The following is a 12,075-nucleotide window of genomic DNA, read 5'->3' on the forward strand; positions in this document are numbered from 1 at the left end:
GAAAGTGATATTTGGGGACAGGCAGCTGAATTCTACTGAGTCTGAAATCTTCTTGGAGTCAGCTGTAATGAATTACTGACCAGCTGCCACCAGGTCATCATATTCAGCAATTTCCATTTCTCTCATGTCAATAGTCTGGAGATCTTCACGTTAAAATGTGACAAAATGTGATAATATACATTACTGTAAAAATGGATAGATGTTCTACTACAATTGCTGGTACTACTACTTCTATCACTACTCAAAACAATCTCTTGCCTTTTGTGGAAACATATTCCCACGTGGTTAGTTGGCTGGCCATAGCATTATATCACTTTCTCCAGCCCCAACGAAACCATTTAAGGCCCTGTTGCAAATCCTCATGCCATCGCCAGGTGTGGTCTAGTCATGTGGTTCTATCAAAACAACATATCACTTGGAAAAGTATTCCAACTCAACCATTCAGGTCATATCCCACTTGGTTGTTCTGACTCTGCATTCTAAGTATTTCAAATGAAATAACTCCTAGTCTGCTGAATGCTGGAAAATGGAGTCCTTCTGAAGAGATGAAACCCACGTCATTATATAAGTAACAATATTATTATAATATATTTATTTATTTCGGCAAGTGCAGTTTCTGGCTCAAAGTAAATATCCATAAATATTTATCAAATAACTAAAGTATAAATATGTGGTGGATATAGAATGCAGCTGGACATTTTGTATACCTCCCCCACCCCATGCTATCACTCACTGTTTCCTAGTCACTTTTTTCTACGTGATGGCTCCTGGACCTCTCTGTGTCCTGACCCTACGGTGACAACAGTAGGTCAAACAGGTTCATGTAGTTACCTGAGGGCTGCTTCAGTTGCCCCCACATCCTTAGGGGCGCATGTTCTATATCTCCCTCCTCTCTGTGTCTGCAGCACCTGTTCCCTAGGCGTTGGGGGTGCAGGGTGGGCATGTGGGAGCACTTGCCAGCTCCAGACACTCCCAGAGGCCTTCCCTGGGGATTCCTTCTCTTCTGACTCCTTCATCTGTCACATCTCACTCAACTGTTACATTAAGGTGGTAGCAACGATGCCTACACAAGAGAGCCCAGAGATAGACCCAAAAAATGGACATGGGACATAGACAGTTTTGTAGAGAAAATACACAAATCTCCAAGAAAAAAAAATCAAAGAGAACAAATCCCTTTTATTGCCAAAGAATGCAAAATTAAAAGGAATAGGATATACCTATCGGAAAGTCAAAAAATAGAAGGAATGAGAGAGAGAGGACGGGAAAAGACATTCTTATTGTTTGGGGAAGGTAAATTCACACAACTTACTGGAGGACAATGTGGAATATGTACAAAATCCTTAAAAGAAAGATAATGTCGAATTCAGGAATTTCACTTCTAGGAATTTTCCAAAGGAAAAAGAAATTAAACAAGATGCCTGGGTCCACTTACATGTGTATTTTTTTTTAAAATAGTACCATAAATGTATTTTCTTTTCCTAATGATTTTCTTAATATTCTTTCCTCTAGCTTACTTTATTATAAGAATACAGTATCTAATACACATAAATGTGATGACTGTTTATATTATCAATAAGACTTAATAGTCAAGAGTAGACTATTAGTAATTAAGTTTTGGGGGAGCCAAAAACTATATATGTGGTTTTTTGACTGAGCAAGGAGTTGGTGCCCCTAACTCCTGCATTGGTCAGGTCAACTGTATATATAGGTATGTTCAGTATAGCAATATTTACAATTGCAAAAGCAGGATTTTGTTAAAATAGATTGTACTCCATTCTTAGAATTCTGTGTGATCATTAACATGATGTGTGTGTTTGTTTCTGTGTGTATATACATATATATTTGACACAGGAATGTTTGAATATTGTGTTCAGTGAAAGAGCAGACCACAGGACAGGTGATTGGATGTGATATTTTTGCAAAAAAGATTGTTAGCATGCTTATGCTTAAAGTCTGCAGGGATATACACAAAATAGTGAGAATATGGACGAGTTACATTTTAATCTTCTTTCTAATATACATTTGTGCTTTTTGGCAAAGTGTGTGTGTTATTTCAGCAATAAAAAATAATTGCTCATGTGTAGTAAAAAAACAAAATAGAGCCTTTCATTTTTCTATTCCCAATAAGAAAACCCACAAAATTATAATATTTTAAGCCGAAAGCATTCTTTTTTTTTCTAAAGATTTATTTATTTTAGAGAGAGAGACTATGTGCAAAAGCTGGAGGAGGGACAAAGGGAGAAGGAGAGAGAGGAGAAAGAGAGAGAAGCAGGGTCCATGCTGAGCGCAGATGCAGGGCTTAAACCTAGGACCCTGAGATCATGATCTGAGCCAAAATCAAGAGTTAGATACTCGACTAACTAAGCCACCCAGCTGCCCCTAAGCTGAGAGCATTCTTAAAGAATACTTTAATTCCCTATTTCACAAATAAGTGGACCGAGACCCTGGGAAAATTAGTGACTTGCCCAAAGGTGTCACCTCAGGCCACTTTAGAGTGAGGAACAGCATCAGAATCTGAATCCAGAACAGCAGTTCATTGCACTCTCTAAAGCAAGCCAGTCCTTCTGGAGGGGGCTCAAGCACAGAAGTGTTACCAGGAGGGCTGAACGGCAGCCGGGTCTGTGGGCACAGCCATCACTGGCTCTCAGTAGATCTTGAAAATGGCCCAGAGCACGGCCGGCTGAACAGCTGAAAGAAAACTTTCAGAGCATGAAAAATGTTCCACCAGCCTGCCTGACAAGCTGTATTTTCCCATTTGGTAGGTAAAAATCTCTCCAGAAAATGCTACACTATAAAGAGCTCCTTTCTCTGAGGTGTGAATGACATCTTTCATAGGGAAGGCACTAAGGTGATAAACTAGATGCCAAGAATAATTAAGCAAGCCCCACAGCCAGGAGACGACTAAATGCAGAGCCTCCAGTGCAGGTTGTACCAAATGAATAGATCAGCTGAGATCAATAAAAAAAAAAAAGTAATTAGAGATTCTTACTCATGTGTGTTGCCCTTGCCATAAGGTTAGTTCTTGAGGTGACATTGAGAGGCCTCACTACTTCCGTTTGGGGATCTGGGTAACACTCTGATTGGTTCCCGCAGCTTTACATCTACATAGGAGGCAGTTGGCCTGAGACAATGCTTGCTCCCCTGGTCCCTTCCCCCGGCCTCCCTTGGGCTTCCTCTACGGACAGGGGCCAAAAGCCAATAAGATTTAAGATCCTTTTCTTCTGGTCAAAGGGCTATATGACCATCTTTGAAGCCGGTTAGGGAGTATTTTCAGGTCGGTGACACCCTCAGCTACTAGGTTGATCTAGCAGCTAAATATTTTCCCTGAACTGGTCTTATGTACTTTTTCCTTGAATTGATCTTTTCTCCTTGCTCTCCAGGGGGAATCCTGGGCTAGGAGGGCTCCAAGAGCTTACCAAAATGGGAACCCCACTTCCATCGGCATGGATTAGGTCAGGCTGTACGTCACAGAAGAGTGCACACCACCTGGCTAACACAGAGGACAGTTCCTGGTCTGGGAGTAGAACCCGTAGGTGTGGTGTTAGATCAGCTGCTCCTCAGAGACTCAGCCTGCTGTATTTTTTAATAGCTATACTCATCAAAGTGGCTTCTATTCTCAGTGCCATCTCTTGATCCAACATAACTGAGAGTTCCAGGCATTTCAACCCATTCCGGGCAGCAGAAAGGATAAAGAGCAGAAGTTACAAGAAAACAAGTTCTAATGGACAGGCTAGCCTGGGAGGCATTGTCTTCTTGAGGTGACTTTGATTCTATGTATTCTGATCCAGAATGTATTTCTCTAGCATTTTAACTTTTAAAAGGCGGGCATCGGGACATCTGGGTGGCTCAGTGGTTGAGTGTCTTGCCTTTGGCTCAGGTGGTGATCCCTGGGTACTGGGATCTAGTCCTGCATCGGGCTCCTTGCCAGGAGCCTGCTTTTCCCTCTGCCTGTGTCTCTGCCTCTGTGTCTCTCATGGATAAATAAATAAAATATTTAAAAATAAATAAATAGAAGGTGGGCCTTTTCCTCACTTCCCATTTCTGGCACCTTACTGTAGTCCTGAACTGTTATAACCAGGATTATCTTACAGTAAATGACCTCCTTCTGCCTCTCTCTCAGTTCCAGGCCAGGATTCCTCCAACTTGTCCTAACGCATCTCAAACCACCCAGAACTGCCAGTGCAAAGTAAACTATCCCTAAAGAAGTAGAATGTTATTCTCCTCTCTCCACTTTTAAGCCCTGGTTTTACTAATAAAGCCTCTTAGAGATGGACTGATAAACTGCCTTTTCCCCATACTTATCATTATAGAGAACTTCATTCATTCATTCATTCATTCATTCATTCAAGATTTTATTCATTTATACACAGAGGCAGAGACACAGGCAGAGGGAGAAGCAGGCTCCCTGCAGGGAGCCCGATGTGGGACTTGATCCCAGGACCCTAGGATCATGACCTGAGCCAAAGGCAGAAGCTCAACCACTGAGCCACCCAGGTAACCCAGAACTTCCTTATATTTAATCTAAATGCCTCAAATATAATTCAAACTCATTTTATGTTTTACTTTCTTTGGAAATAGAGACCAATTAGCTGTATTAAATCTAAACCTAAGGGATAATCTCTATGGTTTATATCATACCTAAATCTTAGAAATAAGATGAGATTTTAGCTAACAGGTGAGATATGGTGGATTTATTTAGATTTCTACTCCTGGGGAGAGGACTGCAAGGAATTGTAGTATTTTTAAAGTACTATTTAATAAGCAAGAAAATATGTTGGAAATATAGTGATCCACAGCATTGTATTTCCATGGCTCAAAAACTCATGCAAACATCTGAAGATATCAAGGTCCGATCTTGCAGTTACGACTGGTAGAAAGAGACTGCCTGCTTCACGGTCATGCTAATTTAGCTCAGCTAGGAATCACTGACAGATATTCCACGTCTAGTCTTGTTTATCTGTGATAAGAATGTAATATACTGGAAAATATCTCAGTACCTGTAGTAACCCTATATATATCTAAGCTTTTAATTAAAAATAAAAATTTTGTTTCTGAGGAGAAAAAAAAAAAAACCTTGAAAAGAACCATGCCATAATAAAAAAAAGAGTATGAACCAAAAAGACCTGGACTCAAATCCTAGTTCTGTCACTTAATGGCTAGCTATATAGTTCTTAGTGAGTCACTTAGTTTTTCTCAGCCTGGGTTTCATCATCTGCCTAATGGTGTCAATCACACTGGCCCTGCAGGTTGCTGGGGAAGAGGGGGTGGGGTGGGGTGGGAGGGAAGTCTGGGAAGGATATTGCACTAAGGTGGTAGACTGTAAACTGTTTACTCCATAAATGTTTCTAGATTCAAAAACTAGGGGCATGGTAGGCCTTATGAAGACTGGACAGTGTTTTGTTTAGGGACAGCTGATCAAATCAAGATTTCAGTTGTTGGGCACGTGGTGGCTCAGTTGGTTGAGCTTCTGACTCTTAGTTTTGGCTCTGGTCATGATCTCATGGGTCATGAAATGGAGCACTGCATCAAGCCCTGAGCACTACTTCCTGTGGGCTCCGAGCTCAGCAGGGAGTCAGCTTGAGGTTCTCTCTCTCTGCCCCTCCCCCATTCGTGCAGGTGTGCACACTTTCATAAATAAATCTTTTTTAAAAAAGATTTTATTTATTTGACAGAGAGGGAGCGCGAGAGAGCACACACACACACGCAGAGGGAGAAGCAGAGGCAGGCTCCCTGCTGAGCAAGAAGCCTGATGTGGGGCTCAATCCCAGGACCCTGGGATCATGACCTGAGGCAAAGGGAGAAGCTTAACTGACTGAGCCACCCAGGTGCCCCTCATAAATAAATCTTAAAAAATATTTCAAACTGTACTGAGGGGGAAAGAAAGAAAAGTGAAGATAAAACTGCAAGACAAACTCTGTGAAAGGTATCAGGAACTTCCATTTTGTTTTGAATTTCTTTGTCAAGGAGAATTTCCATCAGACAGGTAAAAGAAGGATGGGACAAGTTCTGACATGAGGAAATGAGTTCAAATAGGGGAGAAGAGCTTATGGGCTCACCCAGCTGAGTGGTTTTCTGTCCCAGCTGCACCTGAGTATCATCTGGGGGGCTTATAACTATTGATGCTTGAGCCTTAACCACAGAGATTCTGATTCTGCGGGGCCTGGGAATTAGATTTTTAAAACCTCAACTCTCTCTTTAATGGCTTTTAACTCTGCTGGCACACTAGAATCACCTGGGGGTGCTTAAAAAAGCAATACCCTGCCGGTGCTCCACCCCAGAGATGCTGATTCAATTGGCCTGTGAAGGGACCCAAGCCCTGGTGGTTTTAAAGCTGTGATTCTAATGATTCAGGTGATTCTAATGTGCATCCAGGGTTGAAATCCAGTGACCTAGATGCTTGAAATTAGCTTGAGTGACCTAACCCGGATGAGTTCCAGAGTATTGAAAACACTTGCAAATGAAATCACTGAACCCCTTTGATCATCTTTAAAGAACGGTGAAGAATGTGTTGGAAGAATATCTGAGGTGGTTTTGGAAAGACTCAAGATGGACGAATATGATCCCAATTTTCAAAAGTCAAAAAAAAAAATAAAAGTTACTCTTATAACTTCCCAGCTCTGGCAACTGGGCATTAAGCCCAGGCAATATTTATTTTTATTAAAATATAGTTTATCAATAGCAATCAATACAAGCTTGCACAAGTTCAACAAGACACATATCAAACTAACTGTATTCCTTATTTCAACAAAAGTACCTGACTTCTAGATAAAGGGTATATATATATATAAATTCATTAAAGGTATAGTAGACCCCTTATCCTCAGGGCAGCATTCCAAGGCCCCCAGGGGATGCCCAAAACTGTGTGTAGTACTGAACCCCTATATATACTATGTTTTATACATACACACCTATACATACACACCTATGATAAAAATTAATTTATAAGTTAGGTACATGAAGTTAACATCTAATGATAGAACAGTTATAACAATATATGGTAATAAAAGTTATGTGCATGTGGTCTCTCTCCATCTCTACGGAGCTTCTTGTACTGTATTCACCCTTGTGATGATGTGAGCTGATAAAATGCCTATGTGATGAGATGAAGTGAAGTGAATGGTGTAAGCATTATGATGTAGCATTAGGTTGCTATCAACCTGACCATATGTCAGAAGGAAGGTCATCTGCTTCTGGACCATAGTTGACTGCCAGTAACTGAAACTGCAAAAAGCAAATCCTCAGGTAAGTGGGGACAACTGTATGTAGCAAAATTGTGTGTGTTAAGGTAAGGGCCCAAGATCCATGTTTCTCAAACTTTATTGTGCAGTGAATCCCCCCTAGGATCTTGTTAAAATGCAGATTCTAGAATGGGGCCTAAGAATCTGCATTTTAATAAGCTCTGAGGTGTTGCCTAAGTCCACATGCCACACTTTGAGTAGCAAGGGTGTAGACTGCATAACAGTAGTTAGGTGAGTCAGTAAGCAACTGAACAGCTATACCCAAAGAAGATTGGGGCATCTGGGTGGCTCCGGTTGGGTGCTCAGTTGATTGAGCATCCAACTCTTGGTTTCAGCTCAGGTCATGGTCTCAGGATTGTGGGAGCAAGACCCAGTGTCAGTCTCCCCAGTCCATGTGGAGTCCACTTGGGTTCTCTCCCTCTGCCCCTCTCTCTACTTGTGCATGCACACGTCCTCTCTCAGAAGAAAATGGGACACCCGGGTGGCTCAGTGGTTAAGCGTCTGCCTTCAGCCCAGGGCGTAATCCTGGAGTCCCCGGATCGAGTCCCACATCGGGCTCCCTGCATGGAGCCTGCTTCTCCCTCTGCCTGTGTCTCTGCCTCTCTCTCTCTGTTTCTCTCATGAATGAATAAATAAAATCTTAAAAAAAAATATTGGTCAATGGGTCACTGTCATTCGGGAGGAAGTTTCCTGCAGTTGGGATATAGTTTTGTTTAAGAATATTAATAGTGGCCTAGACATTTATTGGCTGTTTATCAAATTTTCAGATGACACAAGGAGAGCCGGTTGACATAGAACTGGAAGAGCTAATGACAGAATCAGCATCCAAATAGCTTTCAACAGGGCCTTTCTCTCTGACCCAGCAAGGATAAATGGTTCACGTCACATTCTTTTAAAACCTGCTTTCCAACTGGCCGTATTACTAACTAGAAGAGTGGATTTAGGTAAATCAGTTAACCTCTTGGACGCCCAGGCTCCTTATCTGTGAAATGAACAGGATTGTTAGCTCGGTATCTGTTAGCAGCATGTGACAGGAAACTCACTCAAATTAGTTTAAGGAAAAAAGACATGGGGATACCTGGATGGTTCAGTGGTTGAGCTTCAGCCTTTGGCTCAGGGCATGATCCCAGTCCAGGGATCGAGTCCCATATCGGGCTCCCTGTGGGGAGCCTGCTTCTCCCTCTGCCCGTGTCTCTTCCTCTCTGTGTCTCTCATGAATAAATAAAATCTTTAAAAAAGAAAAAAGACATGTATTGGCTTCTTTGGGCAGTTAAATCCAGTAGGTCAAACTATATTATCAAGATACTCTCTCCCTCTCTCTGTTCTGTAGGACCTCCCTGTCTTCAGGTTGCCTGCAGGCTTTGTCACGCCCGTGGAAGGGGACACCTGGCAGCCTCAGGGCTTGCTAGTTTAGTAAGATCTAACTATCATAAAAAAGACTCCAGAGAGTCCTTTGAGGGTCACATTCACTTCTGCAGCAATCACTGAGGCCAGACAGATGGTGTACTAGAACTGATTCAGCTGCCAGCGACCTAACTCTGTGGAAAAGGGTATGGAAGGAAGTTTCTTGAGAGAGGAGCCGCTGGGCAGTACCCCAGTGTGTCTACTTGAGCCTTTCTATCCATCTTATCAGCCTGTCATTTCATCCACACACCAATAGAGTTTCTACAGGTAGTATTCCCACCACCCGGCATCCACTAGAAGTAGATAAGACTTTGGCCCCAGGAATTTTGAAAGTCTAGTAGGTTTTGCTACAATGGTCCCAAGAAAGGACTCAGGAAGCATTTTATGGGGTGCTTTTGGAGACCATTAAATAAAATGGTTTTGTCATAAAGCAGCTGGAGATTATCAGTTGAATAAAAATATAAGAGGGCCATTTCATTGAGCTGGCTGGTGTCTTATTAAAATTAGAAATAGGAGCCAATACGAACAGCAAGACAAAATACGAACAAAGATCTTAACTGACTTAATAAGGTGGTTCCCAAGGCAACCTACCAGTGAAAGGCAGGAGCTTTTACTTTGGAGGAGCTGCTACAGAAAATAAGCGTGTCAAAGACTGTCTTGAAGCTGTCATTGTGCCTGTTTTGGGACCAGAAATTCCATTCTTCCAGCAGGGAAGACAGGATGGTGGGCACTTTCTCTGGCTACACAGTTGCAGGAGGGTAACTTGACAAGGTACAGCCTGTGACATCAGATTTCAGAAGCCACTTGGCCCTTGCTGTGACTAAGATATTTAAGATAGGAAGAAAAATCTTTCATTTTCTCCCTAGAGGTAATCTTCCAGAACAATTATCAATGGGCAAGGTACACAGGGAGGGCCCAAGATCCTATCATAAAAATAAGCTTTGCTCAGACACGCTCTGAATGCCTAAAGGAGAGAGGAGGAGAAAGGGAAAAGGAGGTTAATGGGGCTCTAAGCAAACTTTGAATCCCTGATACTCTAGCCTAGGGTCAGTTCTTAGAAGTGTTTGGCTGCATAAAAAATGTCTGGGAAAAGCTTACTATGGCCTACTTTAAGAGGGAAAGAAGTCTAAGAGACATACTGTTTTCATGTATATCTTTTAATGGGCTTGAAATCTTTTAATGGGCTTCATCTATAGAAAATAAAGATTTTCTGAGAAGTGGGCCACAGTAATACATTCTCGTCCAAGGTCAGGTTACTGAAAGGAGATGTTGGGATGATCAGAGCACCAAATTCAAGAAGGATTTTGAAGGGCAGATGGCACTAGGTTTGTTTTGGGTGAGGCGAGGTAGGGGGCTGCCTTCTTTTGAGTCATCTTTGTGGCCTATTGTACTTCCACATAATAAACAAAATCTCAGAAATCTTCCCTTTAATTTTACTTATTGTTCTTCTAATGCCATTCATGAAGCAAGGCAATCCATCTAATTAAGTGTACTTGTATATGCAGGTGTTCCCATTAGAGAAATAAAAATCAATGGCAGATTGTGCTAATTTTCACAGCCAACAATATTGGCCCACATTATTGGACGGTTATTATAGTTAGTTTGCTGTCTGTTTATCTGTTGCTGACTTTTTTTTTTAATGATAGCATCAAGTGTAATTATCAAGTAATCTTCAGGGCATAAAAAGGAGCTTCATTCAACTCCTCAGTAATAACAGTCATTACTGTACTCTCTAAAAACAATTGGCTAGTTACTTGCAGCTTCCAAAGAGCTCCCCAATCCGGAAAACTGCAAATTACATAGTAATGATTATTGAGGTTCTATGGTAACTCCAGTCATAATTTCAATGTAATTGGTAGAACACGAATAACTATGAATTATGTCATATATACAACCTATTTACAGGGAACTCACACAGTTATTTGTGGTATGCATAATAAAGCAAAACTTAAATTGAATGTTAATTTTAATAAAAATCACTTTTATACCTCATTTTCATTTGAATGGATACCATCTGTTTTAAGGTGCTAGCAGGGAGCAAAGAAAAAAATGTACTTTGAAAATACAATTATTTGTTGTTTCCACCTTTTCAAATTTAATGCTGAAAGCCCATGAATGAAACAAGAGACTTTGATACAGATTGTTCTCCACCACAGAGGGGTTATCAAAGACATTAATAGACATAAATTAAGACTATCGAGGTAGTTTTTCCTAAGCATACTAAGAAAGCTCTTGGATTTCAGTTTAAATTTTCAGAGTTTTGGTCACTGTCCGAGTTTTGGATCATCTAGTAGCAAGCCCTCAAGCGAGAGTTTGATCACAAGTAGTTTATTTGGGAGGTAACCCCAGGAAACACCAGAGAGGGAGTGGGGATGTGAGGTCAGGAGGGGAGGAAGTCAATGAGGCATGTGCTAGCACTGTGGGAAAGTGGTGGTAGAAGCTGCTGGGGAATATGGAGATGACATGAGGGACACACCTCAGAGCTGTCCCAACCAGGCGTGAGGAAGTCACATTTACCCACCAACATGTCATCATCTGGAAATGGCTGAGGGATGCTTCAGGGACATTTACTCTCCAGGTTTGCTTTGAGAGTGGGATAAGCAGGCAAGAGTGCTTCCTCGGAGTCACATTCTCCAAAGTGCCCTGAACAAATGTGGCAGACTTTTAACTTGGATAAGCAAACAGGATAAGCCCTAATCTAATGTGACACGATCCTTATAGGAAAGGGGACATTTGGACACAGAAACAGACGTGTGTTGAGGAAAGATGATAAAAAGTAACACAGGCAGAAGACAGCCATCTGCAAGCCGGAGAGCTGGACCTAATAGATCCTTCCCTCAGAGCCCTGAGGAGGAATCAACCCTCCCAACACCTTGATCTTGGACTTCTAGCCTCTGGAACTGTGAGACAACACATTTCTGTTGTTCAAGCCACTCAGTTTGTTGTCCTTACAGGGGTCCTAGGAAACCGATAATCCCTTGTACTCAGATCCCCAGTCCACCAAGACCTTTCTCTTTCTCTCCTGTATTCCCACAATCATGATCTTTTGTACAACAGGGAAAGATTAAAATCTTCTGTGATTTTATTGTGAAAAGCAACTGAATGCTCTTTAACTCTTTCTTATCAAGGTTAATGTGCAAGGAGCCTAGCTGTTCGTGACCAATCCCATTCATTAGACTTTCTAAAAAAAAAAAAAAAATAGCAGTTCTTTCCCTACCAGTTAACTTATTAACTGCTTGGCCTACCAGAATAAAGACATTTTCTAGCTCTCTTGCATCTGAATTTGATCATATGACTATGTTCTGGCCAGTGGAATATAAACATAAGTGGTGTTCCCACTTAAGGAAACCAACTTAGGGTAGTTTCCAAGAACCTTTCAAGGAAAATGATAGGAGATATGAACCCTTTATACTCTTCTTTGTGCTGTCTTGTT

The sequence above is a fragment of the Canis lupus genome, chromosome 34 (assembly GCF_048164855.1).
Source record: "Canis lupus baileyi chromosome 34, mCanLup2.hap1, whole genome shotgun sequence".
Lineage (NCBI taxonomy): Eukaryota > Metazoa > Chordata > Mammalia > Carnivora > Canidae > Canis > Canis lupus.